The following is a 25886-nucleotide window of genomic DNA, read 5'->3' on the forward strand; positions in this document are numbered from 1 at the left end:
TTGCCTGCCCAATCCTGAAAACCATCACTCAATATCCACAGAATTTGACCCTGTTAGAACCTCACAGTATTAATAAGACTATGTCCAGATTTAATCAAGAAGTGTCAACAGACTGTTAGAGGCTCCGACATTACAATAACTGCATCTCCACAGCTAATGTTTTACACAATGGTATGCTGAGTCCGGGTAAACAAAGGACACCATCTCGTTTGCATAACACTTCATACTTCACATCACACAACCCACTCCTCGCCTATTTCTGTACTGTACTTCGTCCTGCCAAGTTGCCATGGTGACATATCAATTTTTGACCAGGAATTTGTGTTTCTTTTTTTGCCAATCGTAAGCGCTGGTTACAATGTACTGTTTCCCTAGCGGCCGTCTGTGTGTCCTGCCGAGTAACCATGGTGAGATTTTCATTCCTCAACAGGCCATCTGCATACTTTGCTTCATTAACTGACACAAAAGTAATCTGGTCGAGTGTAACTTTATAGTAGCTGATCATTTCTGTGAGAAATAAGTTTCAGATTTCTTCCTATTTTAGTGAGTTACCCTATCAGAAATAACACTAAAGAGACTAGTCAAAATTTTGGTCTATATTTCTCATATATTTGAACTTGAAGTTGAATGGAGCCTAAGACAGAAGCAGATTTGGAAGAAAAATGGAGTGTAAACAAAAAGCTTCTGTAGAACCAAAACAAATCCCTCGAGTGGCACTTCTAGAATATAAGAATGTCTGCTTTTGATAATGAAAATACCCCGAGACAAAGAGAAAGCTGACAAACATCACTTGATGATACATATTCTACCTATCCAGTTCATAATGTTGCGCTCCAGTTGGTGTTAATAAATTTGGACTGAACAACAGAAAGACTTTGAGCAAACATGAAAGCATCTTTCAACACTGTTGATATGTTCAGGTAGTGTGAAATATGTATAATTTGATGTAATCATGACTACTTGTGAAAATGTTGTTTCTATCTTTTGTATTTAGAACCCTCTACAGTGGTAACAGTAGGGAACAGTTTGAGTCGAGACTTCTGCATTCATTCTATTTTCTACCAAATTTTACATATCTCATGGCCACAGGGTGTATATGTCAGAGCCATTTACATAATACTGCATTTCAGACATCTCTAACAGTGCCCTCTTTAAATATCTCAGACCATCTTGTGATATTTTACAGTGCTTCATGCTTCATAAAAGCAATTTCCCATGTGCAGGTATTTCAATTTATTTGAAGGAATGTCAAAATTTTCTTTTGATTTTGGATCTCTCCTGGAAGAAATAAATGTGAATGACACGGTTAAGAAACCCTACTTTTACGGTTTGATGCTGCTTAAGAAGGGGAAGCAGTTATCTTTTTTTGAATGCTTCAGAATAAATTCATGAAATATTGATCAAAATGAAATATGGCATATAGAAAAAAACTGGTTTTTAACAATTATGTAAATGAATCACAGAAAAGGAGGAATGTACGTGAATTCTGGGCTACTTATTTATTAACGTTTTCTTTTATTTGATCCTGACTCCAGTATGTCCCTGAGGCAAGTGATCCTGGACGCCAGGAAAAACCATGACCTGGAGAATCCCTGAGAAATCACGGACTAATTCACCTGGTCGGAGCAGGATGGTAGAGGTAGATGCTCTAACGTTATGATAACCTATAGAAAGGTGAGCAGGACGTTGATGACTTTGTTAGACATCTGTTAAGCAATAAATGCTTACAATGGTTCATGATATGTTAATTTCCCTATTGAAATAATTCATCCAATTAATTGTGTGTATATATATACTACTCTAAACATATTTCCTGTCCTGAAAGAATACAAATCTGAAAATAGGTGTGAAAGTGTAGGGGATAGAGAACTATAGTATAGCCACAGGTAACATTTTCAGTCAAAAATCAACCACAGTTTATATACCGTCCATTGTTTTAGGCTAGATAGTCGACTACTGATTGGCTCCAGTTGGCTTCCTCTCCTGTCCCGAGTATTTGACGAGGACTTAGAATGAGCCTGCTCTAAGCTCCCAGATAAATCCCAGAGAGACAACAGAAGATAAATCACACCAGTAAACTTCTCTCCAACAAAACAGGACCCAAGTCAACCCTGAATCATCAATTTGAAGGGTTATGTTGACAAATGACCCATCATCACTACAGGTGCCCCTTGCCATATAGGTGTGCGCCCAGGTAGGTGATCATCACAACGATTACTTAGGATCACTACCTGAGATTTTACCTGTCTGCTCTGGCGGACATGTTCCCTCATTTTTTAACTTCAACTATTATAACAAAGAATTTTCTCTCTTTTAATGAACGTGTGAAAATTATTTTTCATTTGAATGAGTAAGAATATTCAATTATGGATCTTTTACAAAAGATAACAAACTATGCAACAGCATCTTATTGTTGATTTAGGAGACACGTATCTCAAATGATTTAAGGTAAACAAATAGATGTATTTATATATTTATATATGATCTGTCAGCGTTCACTACGCCACTATAAGTGCCACATTGTTGATCGCAAGATAACTGGTCCTAACACAAAATGATTACTGTAGGTGTCATAGCAAATTGGATATTTTAGCAGTGCAAATGTCACATCATTGCTGGTGAAACATCAAACTAATGAATTCAAAAGAAAAATATTTGAACTGCATGAAATATCCTATTTAAATTCTGACAGACAAAATTCTGGGTCAAAATGACTTTGACCCAAGAACAACCAGATAAATGTTATTTTTCATTCATACTGACCGACCTAAAGCTTGGCTGATCTGTCATTGGCTTGTCATTAACTGTTTTTGTAGGTAAAGCTAAGAGTCTGAGGTGTTTAAGTTGTCTGTAAAGCGGGAATCTGCCACGACATTACATAAACAGATCTCTTGTCAAAGCCAGGTGACAAATACCAGATTACTGGCGACAATGTCAGGCTTACAATCGCCAACGTCAGGCTTACAATGTCAAAGTGTATCATACATCGGCCAAAAGGCCATCTCTGTCCAATCTCAATGTTAAAATTCTGGAGACTTATTTTTCAAATATTGGACATGCATCAAGTGCACACTTTAATCTGCTTTGAGAACAAATAGAACTTATCAGTCATTTGAAATTGAAAATGTTTTTAAAACAAAAATGGTTCAACAGGTTTGATCTCTTATTTGTGTACATTACAACTGGCAATTTATTGTGTTTTGCATATTATAACAGTATATAATAACAGTATAATAACAGTATATAATAACAGTATATAAATCATTCTGTATAAGAACTTAATAAATGTATGTATATAAATTACTAGCTATAGTAACTATACAAAAACCTCATATATTACTGTATATAAACCACCATATATAAATAATTGTATATAATAACTGTTCAATATTCAGAAAGAAAGAAAAAAATATTTGCAAAGGTAAGACCTTAGTTCATAAAATAGCACATAGAAGGACAACATGATCAATTACTAGTACATATTTCATACTAACCGAACTTAATTCTTAAAATTTCATACTGAAAACCTTATGGAAAATTTTATGTTAATATAACTGATGTAAATAAGTAAAACAAATAAAGTATTATCTACCGAAATGTTAACAAATAATGTATATATATACATTCATAGCATATAAAGAGAAAATTGATCGATTGTGAACATATATTTTGAAAAAATCACACTTTATTTTACAAAGTATATACATTTTCTACCTTGAAACTGATTTTAAGCTTGATTTTATATAGAGATAAGTTTCCTCAAAATAACTCAGTTTTTCAGAGTCAATAAACTATTCACAAACTGCTGGTAGTTATTTGTTTTTTACGAACCCCCCCCCCCCCACCCATATCATTAAAGAGCCATTTTGAAATTCATGATTTGCTGTTATGGATGGCCCAAAGAGAAAATAGCTATGAAATGTCATAAAATATCTGTTAAGGTAAAATAAAATTGTACAACATCCATAAAAGAGGGTGCCGGGCAATCAATGCTTTTGCTTTACCTATCCCTAAAGTATGTTGTGCTCCCTACAGTGTAACCCGTGTTCTTCTATCTATGACACTACACTACAAATAGATTTCTTGAATTAAACAAGCCTTATGATAGCACACGCTCTGGTAAATAATTGTAGATTTGTCTTTGAGAGGTAAAATCATCAAGGTATATATGATCTGTATAAAATGTCCATTATAACATCACTGTAGCAGGTGGCCACAGTTTAGTAAACTGTCTTCGACTTTTTCAATGTCAACCTGAAAAAAAGTCCACTAGATTCCAAGTCATAAAATCCAATCCGAAGAAGTACTGTCATGCCATATATGGGGTCACTGTCTAATTCCAATCTATAGATATTTATAAAGGATTTTCTGATTTCTACCAAAATCTAAAAAAAACACCATGCCATATCTGCATTGCCAGGCTTAGATACCCGTAAAGTAGTCATGTGAAAAGCCAATCTGTGTTTACAAGGGCAAACACATGGAAAACTTTTGAATACAGAAAAACAGAGGTCATGTTTAACCAGGACAGTAATAAGGAATTTTGACACCAACAACTCATGACCTTAAAGTAGTTCCTTTAGAATCTCATCTGACCTTGAATGATGTTATTTACATGACCTTTGACAATCCATAATGAATCTTTATGGAGAAGACAATCCCATAGATAACGTGAACAGGTTACACCAAGGAGCTCACAGATTGCTAGGACCAGATGAGTTGCACCAATATAAAATCTGATTTCATTCCAAACAATGTATCTATACAAAAGTGACGAGATTCCTTAGCTGCTCTGTACTGTTTTGTAGTATGAGATTCCTTCACTGCTCTGTACTGTTTTGTAGTATGAGATTCCTTCACTGCTCTGTACTGTTTTGTAGTATGAGATTCCTTCACTGCTCTGTACTGTTTTGTAGTATGAGATTCCTTCACTGCTCTGTACTGTTTTGTAGTATGAGATTCCTTCACTGCTCTGTACTGTTTTGTAGTATGAGATTCCTTCACTGCTCTGTACTGTTTTGTAGTATGAGATTCCTTCACTGCTCTGTACTGTTTTGTAGTATGAGATTCCTTCACTGCTCTGTACTGTTTTGTAGTATGAGATTCCTTCACTGCTCTGTACTGTTTTGTAGTATGAGATTCCTTCACTGCTCTGTACTGTTTTGTAGTATGAGATTCCTTCACTGCTCTGTACTGTTTTGTAGAATGAGATTTCTTAGCTGCTCTGTACTGTTTTGTAGTATGTGTATAGTCTTTGGGTCCTTTGGGAATCAGGTTAAACCAGTCCTTTTTGGAAATCATACACATTTATAGAAAGTCAGTGACTGGCACAGAATTCCTTTTTGCTTGCTGTACAGCACAACATTGACTTGAAACGTCTGCCATTGTAGTGTTTGTGCCGGGCTGAAATGTCTGCCATTGTAGTGTTTGTACCGGGGTGAAATGTCTGCCATTGTAGTGTTTGTGCCAGGCTGAAATGTCTGCCATTGTAGTGTTTGTACCGGGCTGAAATGTCTGCCATTGTAGTGTTTGTACCGGGGTGAAATGTCTGCCATTGTAGTGTTTGTGCCGGGCTGAAATGGCTGCCATTGTAGTGTTTGTGCCGGGTGAAATGGATGATAAGTAATTATAATTTAGACTCGCATCAAACATCAAAATTATCTCAAAACCTGCTGCGTCTTCAATGTCAAACTTGATACTGAATAACATTACAGCATATGAGTAGATCCAATAAAGAGGCAGACTTTACTCTCCAGTCTCACTCTGAACTCCAATAAATACAGGCCATGCCACATAACGATGGATCAAAGTGACAACATTAGCTTGTCCAATCAAACAAGACCTGATAGCCGACCTTGTCAGAGATATTTGAACAATTCATAGACACTGATCAGTACATATAACAGAAGTTACACTGATCTGGCATATCTGTCAATATACCACAGATATCACAATCTATCTTAAGGAGCATCAGACCTTTTATTTGCCTTATGAATTTTGTCAATATTAAGTTTTATTGATAAGCTTGGCACTGCTCCTAACCCAATGATCTTCAGGATAAGCCTGGCACTGCTCCCAACCCAATGATCTTCAGGATAAGCTCGACACTCCTCCCAACCCAAAGATCTTCAGAATAAGCCCGGCACTGCTCCCAAACCAATGATCTTCAGGATAAGCCCGGCACTGCTCCCAACCCAATGATATTTAGGATAAGCTTGGCACTGCTCCCAACCCAATGATCTTCAGGATAAGCCTGGCACTGCTCCCAACCCAATGATCTTTAGGATAAGCTTGGCACTGCTCCCAACCCAATGATCTTCAGGATAAAGGCAATGACAGCACTTACTAATGTCAACAAATATTTATTTTTTAAATCTATCAAGAGGATCTGCCAACCTCCTCTTAACTCTTTGCAGAATGGCAACAATACAATTGACATGTTTCAATAATAGTAAGACTGGGGTTCTACAATAATTCTGTTTGAAGGAGTTGTCAGTTTGATTCAATATCAGTAACACTGATTTAATAGAGAACACCTGACTTGTTTAGCTGTCAGTGTAAGACTGGAGAGACGTCCCGGTGACAAGTCAGTCTCCTACAGCACGAGGTATAGGGGACATTACCCACACAATAACACCAGGGGGTGTTCCCATCTCTCACCCACCACAGTGTTGCTGGTACACTGTATATTTATCCCTCATTTCTTCTGTAAGCCTAGGCCTTACTGTAGCCATTCTGCCTGACTTTAAACATACATTTCTCTTTCTTCTTTTTCTTTTCTCATTTGTTATTGGGGCGATTTATTTATCTAATGACAAAAAGTTTGCTTACTAACTTCCTTTGCCTTTCATCAAACCTTCAGGTGCTTATTGAACATTCTTTATTTCATTTTTCTACTTCTCGCCATATCCTTCCTTCAAATTCTTATACAGGATGTGAAAATAACTCGGAGTTTTAGTGTCAGTGTTTTGATGTATGTTCAGAGGGAACCTCTGTATTATATTTGCAAACCGTCACAATGGTGTAATGTAACTTAGCCGTTCCCTACCTCACTTATAAATATGTAATGTGGTCCTCTCTGTACAGGTCAGCCTACAACACTCCGAGACACTGTACAGGTCAGCCTACAACACTCCGAGACACTGTACAGGTCACCCTACAACTCTTCGAGACACTGTACAGGTCACCCTACAACACTTCAAGACACTGTACAGGTCACCCTACAACACTCCCGAGACACTGTACAGGTCACCCTACAACACCCCCGAGACACTGTACAGGTCACCCTACAACACTCCCGAGACACTGTACAGGTCACCCTACAACACTACCGAGACACTGTACAGGTCACCCTACAACACTTCGAGACACTGTACAGGTCACCCTACAACCCTCCCAGACACTGTACAGGTCACCCTACAAAACTCCCAGACACTGTACAGGTCACCCTACAAAACTCCCAGACACTGTACAGGTCACCCTACAACCCTCCCAGACACTGTACAGGTCCCCCTACAACACTCCCAGACACTGTACAGGTCACCCTACAACACTCCGAGACACATTGACTGTGTGAGACACATTTCCTAGCCCTTTCTCCATTATCATCACACGACATTGACTGTATGAGACACATTTCCTAACCCTTTCTCCATTATCATCACACAACATTGACTGTATTAGACACATTTCCTAGCCCTTTCTCCATTATTATCACACAACATTGACTGTATGAGACACATTTCCTAACCCTTTCTCCATTATCATCACACAACATTGACTGTATTAGACACATTTCCTAGCCTTTTCTCCATTATCATCACACAACATTGACTGTATGAGACACATTTCCTAACCCTTTCTCCATTATTATCACAATACATCGACTGTATGAGACACATTTCCTAGCCCTTTCTCCATTATCATTACACAACATTGACTGTATGAGACACATTTCCTAGCCCTTTCTCCATTATCATCACACAACATTGACAGTATGAGACACATTTCCTAGCCCTTTCTCCATTATCATCACACAACATTGACTGTATGAACGGTAGATAGTCATAAAACATGTGTGCCATTCCAGAGGGACATTTCACACAAAAGGAAGACAAGCATATGCACATGTTTAAAATGGAGAAGTTTTTATACCTCCAGAAAAATCGCATTAAAGGGTATTGACATTTGGGCGACATTGCCAACATTCCAAGGCCCTCGTGTCATTCAGGCTTTGTGGGAGAGCAAATGGGGATATTTTAGTGAAGCACCTTTTGTAAACAAAGGTCATGCTTGGAACCCAGAGGGGAGGTTCCGAAGGTAACTGCTTGGAAAAAAGTGGACAACACTAAGGTATAACTGTAGTTATATACGTCACCACCAGGGGGCCTTTTTCAACAAAAAATGGCGCATATTGATCTAATAAATATGAAGAGGTTTGACAAACACACAATTCACATATCAAAGGATAAACTGTACTTCAGTTTGGAAGAGTAGCTTTTAAATTCAATACTATATATTGAAGTATCTTGATCTCATGGTAATAATCATACCATTCCCTTCATTAAAGGCCATTTAGAAATAGGGCAGCCGTGTTGTAGTCCTTTTTTCATCTGTTTGAAATATTTGAAAGAAAAAAGAGTTTAGAATATTAAGAAGTGCTATCCCACTCCCATCTATAGACATATTCAAATTGTTTATTTTCTGCATGAGTTTATCCTATCAACAAAGATTTTTGAAATAATATCAGTGCCCTTTAGTTAATCCCCTCACAACTGATAGATATTTCTTGGCTAGGCATTGCTTTTCTCCACAGAGATTCAGCAATGATATAACACCCAGCTTGTGGGGGACCAGAATGCTTTAAAGCACAATAGACAAGATGAGTATTTAGATAATAATCTGTTAAAGATTTCATTGGACTCAGATGACCCATAAACATATCAAGCGCTCTCGTGAGAGATGTGAGATTTCCGTTTCTTCGTCTTAATTACCATCATTGGAAGACGACACGACACATGTCGTCTCTTGATATCAATACTTAAACATTGGGTGGATAAAGACGGTGTAAAGTCGCAACTTGTCACGAAAACCTACAGCTCACTGAGAGCAACCTCTTCAAAAAGTTAATAAAGCATACAAAAGAATACCTGGATTTCGATGGAAAACCTGTCACAACTTGGTCCTTATGGCTTTACACCTATGACAACAAACCATACTCATTTTTGCAGGTACTTGACATGGCCCCACACAAGTGTGTCCCACCATGATACAGACAGAGTGTCCGGGGTGTGTAACCCTACCACTGGGGGCGACACCACTTTGTCTCTTATCTAACATCTTATTACTGATCCCTCTCCACAAAGTCTCTTTGCTGAGCATTATAAGTAGGTGTCAAAACACATGCACATTTTTGTCTCATTTACCTCCAACAATTGTAGTAAATATGTTTGATTTTTCCCTTAACACTAAAACAGCTAGAGATTAGCCCTCATCTTATCAATGGGTCTTTGATTTTCAATGATCTTTAAGATTGAAAATATATCATGTGAATTTCAATACTACCTATTGAGGACTTGCAGTCATAGGAATATCAAACAAACAACTAACACAACAGTCATAGGAATATCAAACAAACAACTAACACAACAGTCATAGGAATATCAAACAAACAACTAACACAACAGTCATAGGAATATCAAACAAACAACTAACACAACAGTCATAGGAATATCAAACAAACAACTAACACAACAGTCATAGGAATATCAAACAAACAACTAACACAACAGTCATAGGAATATCAAACAAACAACTAACACAACAGTCATAGGAATATCAAACAAACAACTAACACAACAGTCATAGGAATATCAAACAAACAACTAACACAACAGTCATAGGAATATCAAACAAACAACTAACACAACAGTCATAGGAATATCAAACAAACAACTAACACAACAGTCATAGGAATATCAAACAAACAACTAACACAACAGTCATAGGAATATCAAACAAACAACTAACACAACAGTCATAGGAATATCAAACAAACAACTAACACAACAGTCATAGGAATATCAAACAAACAACTAACACAACAGTCATAGGAATATCAAACAAACAACTAACACAACAGTCATAGGAATATCAAACAAACAACTAACACAACAGTCATAGGAATATCAAACAAACAACTAACACAACAGTCATAGGAATATCAAACAAACAACTAACACAACAGTCATAGGAATATCAAACAAACAACTAACACAACAGTCATAGGAATATCAAACAAACAACTAACACAACAGTCATAGGAATATCAAACAAACAACTAACACAACAGTCATAGGAATATCAAACAAACAACTAACACAACAGTCATAGGAATATCAAACAAACAACTAACACAACAGTCATAGGAATATCAAACAAACAACTAACACAACAGTCATAGGAATATCAAACAAACAACTAACACAACAGTCATAGGAATATCAAACAAACAACTAACACAACAGTCATAGGAATATCAAACAAACAACTACATAACAGTCATAGGAATATCAAACAAACAAGAACACAACAGTCATAGGAATATCAAACAAACAACTAACACAACAGTCATAGGAATATCAAACAAACAACTACACAACAGTCATAGGAATATCAAACATACAACTAACACAACAGTCATAGGAGTATCAAACATACAACTAACACAACAGTCATAGGAGTATCAAACATACAACTAACACAACAGTCATAGGAATATCAAACATACAACTAACACAACAGTCATAGGAATATCAAACATACAACTAACACAACAGTCATAGGAGTATCAAACATACAACTAACACAACAGTCATAGGAGTATCAAACATACAACTAACACAACAGTCATAGGAGTATCAAACAAACAACTAACACAACAGCCAAAGGAATATCAAACAAACAACTAACACAACAGCCAAAGGAATATCAAACAACAACGAAATGTTAAATTTTAGAGATTCAACAACAATGAAAAGTTAAATTTTAGAGATTCAACAACAACGAAAAGTTAAATTTTAGAGATTCAACAACAACGAAAAGTTAAATTTTAGAGATTCAACAACAACGAAATGTTAAATTTTAGAGATTCAACAACAACAAGTTAGATGTGAAAATATAATTGCATTTCTATACAAAGATATAGATTTTCCGTCCAGTGTGTAAACACTGTGAAGGCATGTCAGATTCCTTTTTGAGAAATTGTTCAATTCTACCAGTATACTGTGAAATTGTTGGCCATCTGATGAAGACAGATTTGACAGGAGTAATTTGGTTTCGGGGAGTACCAGTGACAATTGTAAATGTCAGAATGCAGATCAAAGCTTCCTCTGCACCCAAACCACAGGAAGCTGAGCTGGTTACCCTGCCAAAATTTATCTCCCCAATTATTCCTATATTTTATATAATGGCTCTAACCCCTCCCTATGAATGCCTTTCCTGTGATATGTCTTTTATCATAGGTCGACAGCCAAACTTTCAAACCAATTACTGATATATTTTGAATACCCCCCTCTATAAACTCATGCACACAACACTTATCATATTTTACTGCTGCGATGTGGTAAAAAGTCAACATTTAAGCCAAAGTTTCCTCCAATTCCATTCAGTATTTTGAATTATAGGCATCGGACCCTTCCCACTTTAAGTCTCCCTCACTTCCAAATCAAGTGGGCGTTCTGGGAGCTGAACACCACAGTATTCATTTTTGTAATAAAATTATGATCTCATCAACTTCTCCCTTTCCTTATCTGATGCCACCCTTGTCTTCCTGCATACATCAAACTCGGAGTAGAAAACACTGACCAGAAGATTACATGACAAACTCACCGGAGAAAGAGCTCATACAAATTGTCATCACCTCTCCCTTTCATTATGACACTGTAAAAACGTTTGTGGTTATTTGTTATGCAAATAACCTGGGAAATGACAAAGGCTTTATCTTATACATATCCCTACTTCATCGTCTAGTGCGGTACAGTTTTACAGCCAGAATAACTAACACAGGGTCAGGCCCTCTAATGTTGTTCAGTACCAGACAGATGTGATTAAGGGGTCTTTTACACTCACTGTCCCCACATTTGCCCAGGAAAACATGACTGAACATTTTATTTTCTTCTTTAAACAATTTTTCTGTCACTCTAAAAGGAGAAGTATTTTCACAGTAGAATTAGGGTAGGACAATCTTAATTACTAACTTTTTGAGTAAGAGAAAAACTGAGGTGTTTCCAATTTTGTAAAATATTGTCGTATGGAAAGCTAAATAATACCTTTCATTATGTTAGATACACACTTTCAACAAACTAAGCTAAACTCAGTCCATCAACTTTCTGAAATCACCTCCTGATACAAGACGCACACAGAACCCAGGAGAGGGAGGCTAATTCTATCCCTTTGGATAGAAAAGAGAACTATAACACAAGATTATATATCTGGAACAGTTTAAGACTTGAGTTGGTGTTAATGCCATAGTCATACTTGGTACCTATGATGTACCCTGGAGCAAGTGTCCTGCTGGATCAAACTTTATCAAGTGACCATACTAAGTCAGACTAGTGACCATACTAAGTCCGACTAGTGACCATACTAAGTCAGACTAGTGACCATACTAAGTCTGACTAGTAACCATACTAAGTCTGACTAGTGACCATACTAAGTCTGACTAGTGACCATACTAAGTCAGACAAGTGACCATACTTAGTCAGACTATAGTGACCATACTAAGTCTGACTAGTGACCATACTAAGTCAGACTATAGTGACCATACTAAGTCCGACTAGTGACCATACTAAGTCAGACAAGTGACCATACTAAGTCAGACTAACTTCTAATTTTAGAAGGATGAAGACACTGGGAAAAAAACTACTTTTCCTATTTTTTAAGAACTGAACTATTTTCCTTTACAAAAAATATCTGCAGGTCATTAAGATATATAACAGCTTAAAGGTAACTTGTACAGATTAAAATGAGTCAAGCCCCAGGGGACTGTTGTCCTCGAAGACACAAGCAAACCACTGTGTGCCGCAGTGAAGGCGTAACAATAGAACACTTTGATGTTAGGACAGGGTTACCGCTATAATCCCGTCATATCTTAGGACTCATCTGATCCTATGTTAGAGCCATGTACACTTCCCACTTCCGTAAAAAACCCAAATCTTCATTAAAATTTTATGACTTAGCATTTTAACAAGACAAGATCACTCATTCTGTAGCTTTCGCTCGGTTTTTGTTGTCGTTAATCCTGACATCCTATCAGTGACACAGTACATACTTGTGGTATTACGATCGTAATTGAAAGGTGATATCATTAGCGCCAGACCCCTTTTAGAACTTTAAAGTATAAGGTGTCATCCAAATTCTTCCACCTTTATGTGCCAGGGTACCTGAGGGTAGAAGCATCAATATAAAGATGACATTACCTGGCCTCTTCATTATCTCCCTTTGTTGAGACAACTGTTACAAAGTAATGGATAACTGCCATGGATCGAAGTCGATTGTCTGACCGTTAACCTTTGTGTTTGGCTACAAAAGGTCATGGACAATATCACACTAGCCTTTGTGACACACAGACAAGGGATTAGAGATTAACTCCATTATGGCTGAAGACTTGTGGTGGCATGATCATTCTTTACTGTATGTCTCTAGAGAAATTTACAGGAGTACAATAGGAATTAAATAAAACAGTTTTCCTGTTAAAATTGCTGTGAAACTTTTTCATTGCATGTACATGCTTCTCTCACTCCTGTTTAATTTTGATATTGCACAAATTAGTATGTTATAATGAACTGCCATGGAATACAACTCATTGTTTGGCACCAGTAAGAACTTTATAGTGTTAGTCGGCAGCATGATGTCCTCGGAGAATCCCTCCTCCACAAGCACTCCTCACTATATAAATTATTGTAAATTCACCGATAATGTTTCTATTTCCAGCCTGTACTCAGAGCCATCGTCCAATTGAATCGTTAATCATCAGTCTCATCCCTCGGGTGCTAGACTCTACCCAGAAGCTTTCAAATCAATAGGAAAGACATCACTGCGGTGCCCATTATTAATAACCATATTTTCTCCCGCCTCCCCAACAACATCGTGCCTTATCTAATCAAATCATTTCGAATACAAATTTGTCTGGGTGCAATATCTCTTGGGTTTCAACGTAATAGTTTCAGTGACCCAAAAAAGTGCTGCTGCTGACGTGTTGGATAGGGTAATGAAACACTGTCTTGCCCCCCCCCCAGTAACCTTGTCCCTGTCCAATCCTTATATTCTTTGATGCAAGCAAAATGTGTTATAAAGTAATGATTCTTACCATTCCTACAGATATTGATTTGTCACCTAACAGCCATATACAGTTCTCAGCATACAGTAACACACAACACCAAATGATGTGTTGTTAGTAAAGCTTCAAAACATATTAAAACATTCTTTCTGGGGACAAAAAGCATCTCCAATACAAAAGATTTCCAAACTGTTCACTTCCCTCTTTTGCCAAATAAAATGTTACCTTATTACCACAGATATCAATATTTAACAGGCATATATTTCTCATAATATATAACAAGACATTAAATATAAGAAAGATTTCCCGAGATCTGACCCAACAGCAGCCTTAGTTCACTCACCACTGTCCCAGCCAGACATCTAATCAGCATACAATTCCTCCTACCTATATATGGACATTGCATGTATTGCCTATCGCATGGCTACCTTTCAATATGAAAATTTCCCCCTTTGAGTAATAATTCCCCCAGACATAATGGCCTTCAACTCAACAGAAACAAATTATGTCCCTGAAACACGCAAACCTTTCTACCGCTCAAGACACAAATGTGCTTCAGCTTGTGTCGATGTTTGTACACACAAATCCCTGGTGTCCAACATTTTCTATCTTTCCGACAGAAATAAGGCAACATGCCTGCGATCTAGTTATCCTGTACTCCTCTACACTCCCCGGCGCCCCATAACGTTTTCTCACATTGATTAGAAATCTAACTCAAGGCTCAATTCCAACTCTTTTGCAAATTCTAAATGACTTCCTCAAAGAGGATAGTCTCCTGGGTAAAATGTACCAAGGTATCTCTAGAAACTGCTGTCATGTCAAAGCTTAAAGACATACAATCTGGATGCCCATTTGTGGTTCTTGATACAAACAAATTACCTGACCAGAGTTAATAAAATGCCTTATATTTGTCTTATAACGAATCAGGTTCCAAAAATGGTAGACTGCTTTGATATCTCAACGTGTGGGATCAGTCCAGGACAGATATGGGGGAGTTGCCAATATTTCCAGAACATCATGCATATACAGAGGTACTAGTTGATTGAAATGTTTAAAATATCCCTAACACAGTAGCACATTTTCCATCATCCCTACAAATAGTTACATTTAGATATAGAATCTTCAGTCTGAATGTTAGGACTTTGTGAGGTCCAACATATGGACTAATCTAAAATCTCAGTGAGGGATGGAAGCATTCAAGAGAACTCTTGAATAACATATAATTTGTTTCCACAAAACTAAATCAATATTCTCGGATAAGCTTTTAACAAATCGACTTGATTCATTCTGTCAACTTTTATCTAAAATTATCCACCATTCTCGACTCTAATATATGAAAGGGTGTGATAAAATCAAAATTCAACACATTTCATCTCCCATGATACACCAGAATGAAAATTCAAAAATATAAATATATGAAAAAAACAAGCCATGATTGAATCACACCTCAATTATGTTTGTAACACCATCTCATTGCTAAAACTAGGAAAGCTGCAAAAATCAATATTTCAAATGTCTTTAAATGGAAAATTATGGGAATTGAAAGCAATGCTGTGCCACGCAACATATGGGCTAATATGGAAACTACAAATTGCTGGCGATTGAGAAGAGAGATTTTTCACCGATTTTGACGAGAATTGGAAGTGAGAAGGACTCATTGCTCAACAGGCACAAGACAAAGACAGATACGGGTAAAATTAACTTTTGGATTTCGTCAGCATGATTCATTTGAATTCGTGTGGAAGTACAAAGGTTCCGGATCTTTTAGAAGCTTGAATTATCATTGATTGAGGTCTTGAGAGCATTTTATGGGAAGTGCTATGCCTAACAAAAATGCAGAAGGCTGAAAAAAATTCCACAACACTTGATTATAATTGTAGGAAGTCATGCAATGTAAGGGATAACTTTACATGTCCTATACCAGATTCTAATTGTAATATTTCAATTAACTGACACTTCATTTATTTACAACAAGTTCCAAACAGAAATTGAACACAGCATGAATCCTAGAATTTCCATACAAATCTACTGTTGTTTGTGCTCCCCCTGAATCTGCCTGTGGTATGTTTACAACAATTCAATTTCAGTATGGTTTCAATGTAAAACAGACAACAGATTCCATTGAAATATATTTCCAACACTAATTATGATTTACACATGTGCAATTGAGTTTTATACCAGAATTTGGAGAAAACCTGCTCTGTGTAGCAGCTCACAGTGACGTAGCCCCGTAGGCCTGGTCTTGGCACTTATATTGTCTAATTACAGACCCATAAAACATGTTTAAAACAAAATCCCTGCCAACCCAGGTTACATAATTTCAGCTCAAGTTATTTTTTCTTGTGCATATTTTATCTAAAATGCCTAACCACAAAATTATGCCTGCAGGGAAAGTTACTCGTGTGAAGAAATACAACAACATTACCTTTCCTTAAAATTTGGCAGCTTCCCTTCAATCAGTTGTTCCATGTGGATTTGTTTTCACGAGAAATAAATGCCAGTTTATACATCTGTGGCAATGTTGACTTTTTATCTAGCGGATTATGAGGAGAGCTTTCCGAAATACCTTCATACAACATGGACAGACTGCTCATAACTTGTACTGGCTGTATAACGGTAAAAATAAACAGGCGGGGATAACACGCATTACCTAAACAAACAGTGCTAGGTTTTCACCTTTAAGATGGCCAACAATCCCAAATTTCTCTCTTATACTGCTAACATTTATCTATGGATTACAAGTCTGTGGAAATCCTTTCCTCAGTTGTATGGAGATTATTGAAGTGTCAATATTAATCAAAGCATATAACGGAAATCCGACTTTTAAAAAATGTCAAAAATCAACACTTAAAACTGTGAAGTGTACCACCCTGACAGGAATAATTTGTTCCAGACTCAGAATTCTACATACTGATGTTCCTTTGTTGTCTTTGGGGTGGGCTTCAAATTTAAACCAACTGTGGGTTGTGACGACTAATATAGCAGGTATAGCTATAAGGCACCAGGTTTGATGAGAAGTGAGTGACAGTGACCTACTTTGTACCGGTCCCATCTGGCTGCATCCCCACTTCCCCATACATCAAATAGTTCACTTACCTACAAAAACAAAACAGGAAACATCCTATTAGCATACTGTATATCATGTATAGCAAACAACCTGATAGTAATGATATCAACAAACATATTTATTTCATATTTAATCAAAAAGGAGCATGGGTGGGCTACTCTGTTTCTGGCATATGGATATTTTCTGAAAAACTGTCACTTCGCTCAATGACATAGAGTGTCAAAGCCACAGAGCAACTGTTTTACTTCACGTATCTCTCCCCTCAAATTGTCTAAAATGACAGTCACTCATGAATACAATTTCTTGCTGTGCAGTCTTTCTATGTGAAGCCATTATTTTGGTTGTCATTGGTAACAGGTATACATATATAAGTGAAACATAAGAGGATGAGTGAATTAAGAAAACACAGTGTCCTTGCTTTACAGTGAGAAAACATAGATTGATTATACATTGTAGTGAGTATTTTTCATAGCTTAAAACTCTTGAGGTTGCAAATTCATTTAGTATAGAAATGTTCTGTAGTAAATAAACAGACAGCTATACTCTATTGTTTCTTGGCAACAAGTTGCCCTGGTGATGGAAATGTCGGCCATGTTTTCATAAGGTTGGTGCCTGGTAGATTTAAATTGCAGATTCCACTACTGAGCCTGTTGATGGATAGAAAGAAGCAGGGAGATATAGCGTGATGACAGTTAAAATGACCAAGAAGAAAGACAAGGTCCAGCAAATTCATTTCATCATGAAATGAGATGCAGGCATGATTTTACAGGGGAGGAATAACCTTGGAAAAGTGCACAGGAGTATATATATAGCCATCACATCTAATACAGCACAGGAGTATGGCCACTATGCCTAAATAAATACAGCACAGGAGGATGGCCACCACTTCTTAGTAAATACAGCACAGGAGAATGGCCACCACTCCTTATTTAATACAGCACAGGAGTATGGCCACTATGCCTTAATAAATACAGCACAGGAGTATGGCCACTATGCCTAAATAAATACAGCACAGGAGCATGGCCACCACTTCTTAGTAAATACAGCACAGGAGTATGGCCACCACTCCTTAGTTAATACAGCACAGGAGTATGGCCACTATGCCTAAATGAATACAGCACAGGAGTATGGCCACCACTCCTTAGTTAATACAGCACAGGAGCATGGCCACCACCTCTAAGTAAATACAGCACAGGAGCATGGCCACGTGACGTCTAAGTAAATACAGCACAGGAGGATGGCCACCACTTCTTAGTAAATACAGCACAGGGGTATGGCCACCACTCCTTAGTAAATACAGCACAGGAGTATGGCCACGTGACGTCTAAGTAAATACAGCACAGGAGTATGGCCACTACTTCTTAGTAAATACAGCACAGGAGCATGGCCACCACGTCTAAGTAAATACAGCACAGGAGTATGGCCACCGCTTCTTAGTAAATACAGCACAGGAGTATGGCCACCACTCCTTAGTACATATACAACACAGGAGCATGGCCACCACGTCTAAGTAAATACAGAACAGGAGTATGGCCACCACGTCTAAGTAAATACAGCACAGGAGGATGGCCACCACGTCTAAGTAAATACAGCACAGGAGGATGGCCACCACTTCTTAGTACATATACAGCACAGGAGTATAGCCACCACTCCTTAGTACATATCCAGCACAGGAGTATGGCCACCACTCCTTAGTACATATACAACACAGGAGCATGGCCACCACGTCTAAGTAAATACAGAACAGGAGTATGGCCACCACGTCTAAGTAAATACAGCACAGGAGTATGGCCACCACGTCTAAGTAAATACAGCACAGGAGTACGGCCACCACGCCTTAGTAAACAGCAGGCCGCAGTGAATATATACTTCTCAGGGCTTTCTCAGCACTCCTTATACAGACTGTGGTTTGCCTTACTTTTTATTATGTTATATGTAGTCCTACAGTCTGTATAGTTGACAGGTACTCATTGAACTTTAGAAAAAAGGAAGAGCAAGACTACCTATGATTAATGGAATACCTCGAAACATCACTCACGCCATACTTCAGGTCATTACAGGTCATTTTCTATCAACACCGAGGTCACTTAACTGAGGGAAAGATTGAAGGAATCTAATGATATAGGCATTGACCATTGGTCAGCTGTCAGATGTCAGTGACCAAAAACTCTTAAAATGCCAGTATTTGATGTTCAGTAGAGAGGCTGGTGACCAGCCAATGAGAGGAAGAATGATGTGCAAATCTATTCATGTGGTGAGAGACAAAGAAACTAATTAATGTAAAGTAATGAAAACTTCTTCACTGTAGTGGATGGGGAAATTAGATCACCTAGGAAACTCTGGGATTGACTGACAGACAAAGAGGGTGAAGGACGATGTGATGAAACAGAGGAATGCAGAGATAAACAATAGACAGTGAATGGATAGAACTCACCATGAAAGACAGAAGAATGGACAGATGAAGGTGATACTGTACTATATAACCAATGTATTAAAAGACAGTCTGATGAAAGACAGAAGAACAGAGAGATAAACAAGCTGACAGCACTTCCTGACCGTAATGAGATGTCTGGGCAATGAACCGATCGATAACAATAGGAGAAACTCACCCCCTGGAACTGACACACAGACAGACAGCCTTACTGGGGCCCAGGGGGGGAGCAACAGTGACACACAGACAGACCAGGGTACCCAAGGGGTTGGATCAGGTCTGGAGTCTTACTAATCTATTACAATGGTACTGCTTCATGTATTTTCTTTTGAACAAATAGACTCTGTCAGTTTTGTTTTGGATAATTAAATTGTTATACCAGAGACCTATGTATTGTAAGCCTCTCATCAAAAGAACCACATCCCTATACCAATATCTTAAATATTTAGGTATAGAACTGTGGTATTGTATAAAAGCATTCCAATCAACAACTCTAGTGTGTAGGAAATGTATGCCAAAGACAGACAACTTTTTCAACTATCCAGTTTCCTACATTTGAATCAGACTAATTTTGAAGCTACAGACCGGATCCCAGACAGCAATGTAAACTATTCAGACCATGTTCAGTATATACCCTAGTAAATGCTTTTTTAAACACCAAACAGATACAGATATTTCCTGGTGGGTGTTAAAACATGGCACCTGGTCTATAAATACCAGACTGACCATGGTCAGATGCTGTGCCTTGCTGGACAGAACAGTGGCTGGACTCTTGGACTGCCCCATCAGACCAGAAGATGGAACCATGCCCAGACCATAACTCACTACTGACCACTGGTTGGAGAGATAATGGGTCAAAGAGTTATCATGGTCAGTGATTAGTGATGACCAGTAACAAAATTGACCACTGTTGACTCAAGTGGACATTTGAAGGAGTGAGCTCCCAAAGTGTACAGGAAATGAAATCAAATGAAGTTTTAAGGAACGAGAAGATTAGTCCTCTGACATAAAAGCCCACTATCCTTAGACATGGCACCACAGGGTTAAGCTTTCCTTCCCCACCCCACTATGATTTACAGGAGGAGCTCTTTCCCATCCCATCAGTTGGTCAAGAATGTATCTGTGTGTGATGTATCTGATAAACAGGGATGATGGACAACCCAAAGGCTAGGAACAAGAGTCGTGCAGACTCAAGTGGAGGATTTGTAGTGTCCAGATATTAGGCTGACCACTGGTCACCTCAATACTATACTTTGATCAGTTTATAGCTATATATAGTTAGACGATAAATGAAGGAAACAATCACCAAAAAAATTTGTTCATTGAGTGCAGTATATCCATGTTAATAAATTGGTACTCTTAGGTCAGCCTATTACCAGGCTTCTGACAACAGGGAATATAAGACAAATACTAAACATAATGAAGAGAGCTTCGTGTTACTGTCTGCTGTGTTTGTTATTAGAACTAGCTGTAATGCAGGGTTTTACTATAAACCATCAGTAGTTAACAGTCCTAACTATCTCACTAACAGGACATGACTATCTCACTAACAGGACATGGCTATCTCACTAATAGTCCTAACTATCTCACTAACAGTCCTAACTATCTCACTAACAGTCCTAACTATCTCACTAACAGTTCTAACTATATCACTAACAGTTCTAACTACCTCACTAACAGTCCTAACTATCTCACTAACAGTCTTAACTATCTCACTAACAGTCCTAACTATCTCACTAACAGTTTTAACTATCTCACTAACAGTCCTAACTATCTCACTAACAGTTCTAACTATCTCACTAACAGGACATGACTATGCTGTGCTATGTGCTATATAGCACAGGTTCCCCGATGTCCAGTATATTTAAGCACCGGGTGTGTCCAGTGATGTACCTCCACATGATAGAACAGATAAACTCTGGTGATGGACAGACGAAGACAGGCTGACCACAGGGATTAGTCTGAATCATGCTAACCGCTGTGATAAGTCTGTAGCTGCTGACCAGCTCTCCATCTGTAGACAAACTGTCCACTCTGATAAGTCTTCAACTCCTGGCTACTTCTTCAAAATTTATTTTTGTCTGCCAAGATGACTACTGGATAGGAATCTCCTTCTTGCAGAAAATAGAAAAGATACATGCAAAGAATTCACCTGTCTATTGTGATAAAGATAAATTCCTAGCCTTTCAAGAATCTCATTTTTTCTTGATATAAATCTTTTTTATTTAGAACACCCACATGCACCTGAATGACCAGTATTTTCAATGGCAATAAGATATAGCATAAAGCATCCTGCTGACCTTGATTGTTTTAGTTATGTCTGCGAAAAATGGCTGCTCGCAGTACCTGAATATATCTTATGATTTCATAAAAATATTTAGTATTTATAAATATACACATGTTTATCAAAACTTTCCCCATCAATTAAGTTCATTTAACATATGTTTTCTATAGAGACAACTTCCTGCTGATCCTGAACCATTAACAGATAATCCTGTTCTTTTGTCAGGACAATGGCAAGATGGCTGCCAGGTTACAGCTGACATGGCTGAAGACCCCTAGAGAGAAGATACTCATCTCATATCTCTTCTGCCATGTGCTTTATTTTCTTGGTTGGTGAAAGTATCAACAACAACATGTTCCTGTTTTCCTTCACAACAAACAGAAACCCTGAGTAGTCTATGTGGCCATTGTACTGTGCCCTCTGACCTACAGACAGTCCACCTACACCTTGGTGAGGAGAATACACATATCCAAAAATTGTTATGGTGCAAAGGAATCCCACCAATGGTCATAAAACATAGCCGGGATAAGGTGCCAAAACCTACAGATTTACAGTCAAAAAACAGGCTAAGCATCTCTTTAACATCTTTATTTTCAAAAGAAACGATTTGTAGTACATGTGAACTCTGTTGTTCTACAACTGTTCGTCTCTCAGCGTGATTGTTAGGCGCCATAGTAACAGTTTCATACCACAATGTACCCCCAATACTATGAAAGACAAATACAATATCAGGAATCAGGTAATAATTAGTTTCTGTAGTGTACTACTGACTTATAGGTGTCCGAAAAAAGGTTTATATCCTAAACTTAGTACACACGAACTGTTAGCTCCTCATATATGTAAAAGTATATAGTGAGAATATTTCTAATAGACATGATGTTGACACAACCAGATATGAAATGATATTTTGGGTTTTATTAGAAAATATTGGCCTTATATTTGTATATGGAACCAGTCTGTAGCAATGTGCCGCAACATAATGTAGAACACAGCTGCTTAAAACATAAACTAGGAGGTTACTAGAAAAACGTTGTAGTAATTCAAAAGTTTATGCTATGATGAACTCCACTGTATCACAGAGCTTGACCAAAGTTAATGCTATGATGAACTCCACTGTATCACAGAGCCTGACCAAAGTTAATGCTTTGATGAACTCCACTGTATCACAGAGCCTGACCAAAGCCCTTCTCTGTGGAAATAGACATCAGCTCATATAGATGAAGGGTTCACCATTAACAAGGTGCAGTTTCTAATCTGAAAATAAAAGTGTCAAAAGATTTAATTTGACAAGAACTGCAACATTTTTATTTTCTGAAGAAGTTTGCTCATTTCTGATAAATCTATTTCTGTGAAAATTAAATAAATTCATTTTTGAGTTTCCTTGTGATTAATTTATGCGACACACTACATCTAAATAGAAACATGTCAGTTTAATATAAACTTTATTTATTTTACAAAAATTATGAAAGAAGTAATTTCAACTTATATTAATCAGTGTTGTTGGCCCAGATGTTAGTGCACGGAGGGTCTTAATGTGGGAGGAAAACGCTCATTTCAGTTTAACTTGACTTAAAATTTATTTCCTCAAATATTTACATTTTGGCATTTTGCTTTAAATAGTTTAAATAAATGAATCAAGCAATGTGAACAGGATGACTGCTTGCCTAGATTGCCATTAAGTGTGTGTGGTTACGTTTGTGACACGGGTTCCTCAGGGTACATGACAGCACTGTATTACGTGACGACCTATTAACAGGCACCTCGGCTGTGTCACCTACTATTTTTTAGTCGGACATGAATGAATTAACACTATAAGAAATAAATACTTGAAATATATCAAATATTTTTTTCCAATTTTGTATCACTATTAGGAAGTAGCTTGTGATAAATGTTTTAGCTGTTGGAACATCCTCACCTCAGCCCCGACTCATTTGTTATGTTTTTATATTCAACGTCCAAATGCTGTTAAGAAAAGAAACCTTTGATATATCGTGTCATTATCTTGTCACCCCTATGCTGAAACATATACTAGCTCAGTATATTTACGACGTTAGTTACCGACAGCTATATTATTAAGACGTGTCAACACAGAAAAAAATATATAGAAAGTCTCCCCCACTAAGATCATTCAACCCCTCTTGCAGCTGTTGTTGAAATTGACAACTGTGACGAAATTGTCCAATATCTGAAGCCATTTTATCTGATGCACTGATGATCAAACTCGAACATTCCAATGGTGTAACTGTTACATTGTTGTCATGACAATTTTTACGACCAATTTTCACAGTTTCTCCTGAAAGCTTTCTGGTTCCTTTTTCTTTGTCGGAAAAACACTTTCTTATGTACATGTACATTAGCATTAAGGATTACAAATCTGCATAAACTTTGTACATTTTTGAAATGATTAACGTTTTACCACAAACTTAAAAGTAAACTTACTATTGTGTTTAAATGGGGGGGTCAAGGTTTGTCATATCATTTGAAGTGTGACAGGTGAATGTTGAAACATACATATTTGTAAAAGTACAAAAGTATGGCTGCAGATGGCAGAGTTCCTTTGTTTGAGTCTAATCCCTGAAGTAAGTGATAAGAAATGACCTGATTTGTAGGGAAGCTTGCTATTATAATATTGCAGTCCTTCTTTTCAAGTTAATCCACCGAGATCAAGATAGGCTCATGATTAGGAGTTCTAGTAATCTCAAAGATTTCATACAGTAAAATGGTTTTATTACAGTTTTATCTAATTAGGGAAGATCAAGTTACAAAAGAAATTGATTTTGTAGAAATAGAATTCCAAGATTAAAACTGGAATCATTACATAATATCAAAAGGATGTTGTGTTAATAGAGGTCTGGAAAAACTTTTATAAGCAGGCAGTTTGTGCAAGCAAATCAGTACTTCCTCCATACCAACAATATGATCTGTCCCTCACTGATAAACACACAGCCTTCCACTGACATTTAATGACTTAATAATCTTAAACAAACTTACATATTTTTTAACAGATATTTATTGAAAAGTTAGTTTTAGAGAAACTTAAATAATTTTTAATTGAAATCTAATGAAATTTAAATTTCTAATAACCTTGTATAATCATATAATTGTTTAAATGGTTTTTAATGAAAAGTTAGTTTCAAACAAACTTGTATAATTGTTTAATTGGTATTTGATGTCAAACAAACTTGTATAATTGTTTAATTGATATTTGATGTCAAACAAACTTGTATAATTGTTCAATTGATATTAAATGCATTGTTCTTTCCAAACGTTTTTTTCATTAATATTTAATGAAATGATAATTTCAACTAAACAAGTAAATAGTACAATTTTTAACATGAATTTTATCAGTTTCATTTTTAAGCATTCAATAGAACTGTGTCAGTCTACTGTAAGCGGAGTGATGACAGAACTGCTAATGTGAGAACAGGGTTACACCATTCCCATGGCAATAACGATGCCTGAATTACCCATAGCATGACAAAGGATGTTATCCTGCAAAGTCCCATTGATCTTCATTTGAGTTCCCTATCAAAGACGGATGGTTTCTCTAACTAGAGAAAATTACAGACCTAGTACAGTCTTCATTTTTTATTTTTTTTTATTTCATTGCCAGGTGGAAAATCATTAGCATGACATGGGGTAAAGAATGGGGTGGCTAGCAACTGTAGTGTCACTAAAGTGAGGGCTGTTCCTACGGGGAACAGAGGGGGAGGGGGGCAGGGGTAGGACTCATTCGCAGGCTATAGATCAGGAACAGAGGAGGGAG

The 25886-nt window shown here is 37.2% G+C and overlaps 1 protein-coding gene across 4 annotated transcripts in view; it reads right to left on the reverse strand.

Moving 5' to 3' along the window:
- The window catches only part of LOC110447955 (discoidin domain-containing receptor 2-like), a 209302-nt gene that overhangs the window by 143193 nt on the left and 40223 nt on the right, over positions 1-25886 (reverse strand). For 2 of the 4 annotated variants that reach the window (XM_021493956.1, XM_021493955.1), the window contains exon 1: positions 66-235. The exons of the other annotated variants lie outside the window; for them this stretch is intronic. The gene's annotated coding sequence lies outside the window, so the exon portion shown is untranslated. Of the gene's footprint in view, positions 1-65; positions 236-25886 lie in introns of those variants that run through there. 4 annotated transcript variants of the gene reach the window in all.

The sequence above is a fragment of the Mizuhopecten yessoensis genome, unplaced genomic scaffold (genome assembly GCF_002113885.1).
Source record: "Mizuhopecten yessoensis strain PY_sf001 unplaced genomic scaffold, ASM211388v2 scaffold3693, whole genome shotgun sequence".
NCBI classification, from domain to species: domain Eukaryota; kingdom Metazoa; phylum Mollusca; class Bivalvia; order Pectinida; family Pectinidae; genus Mizuhopecten; species Mizuhopecten yessoensis.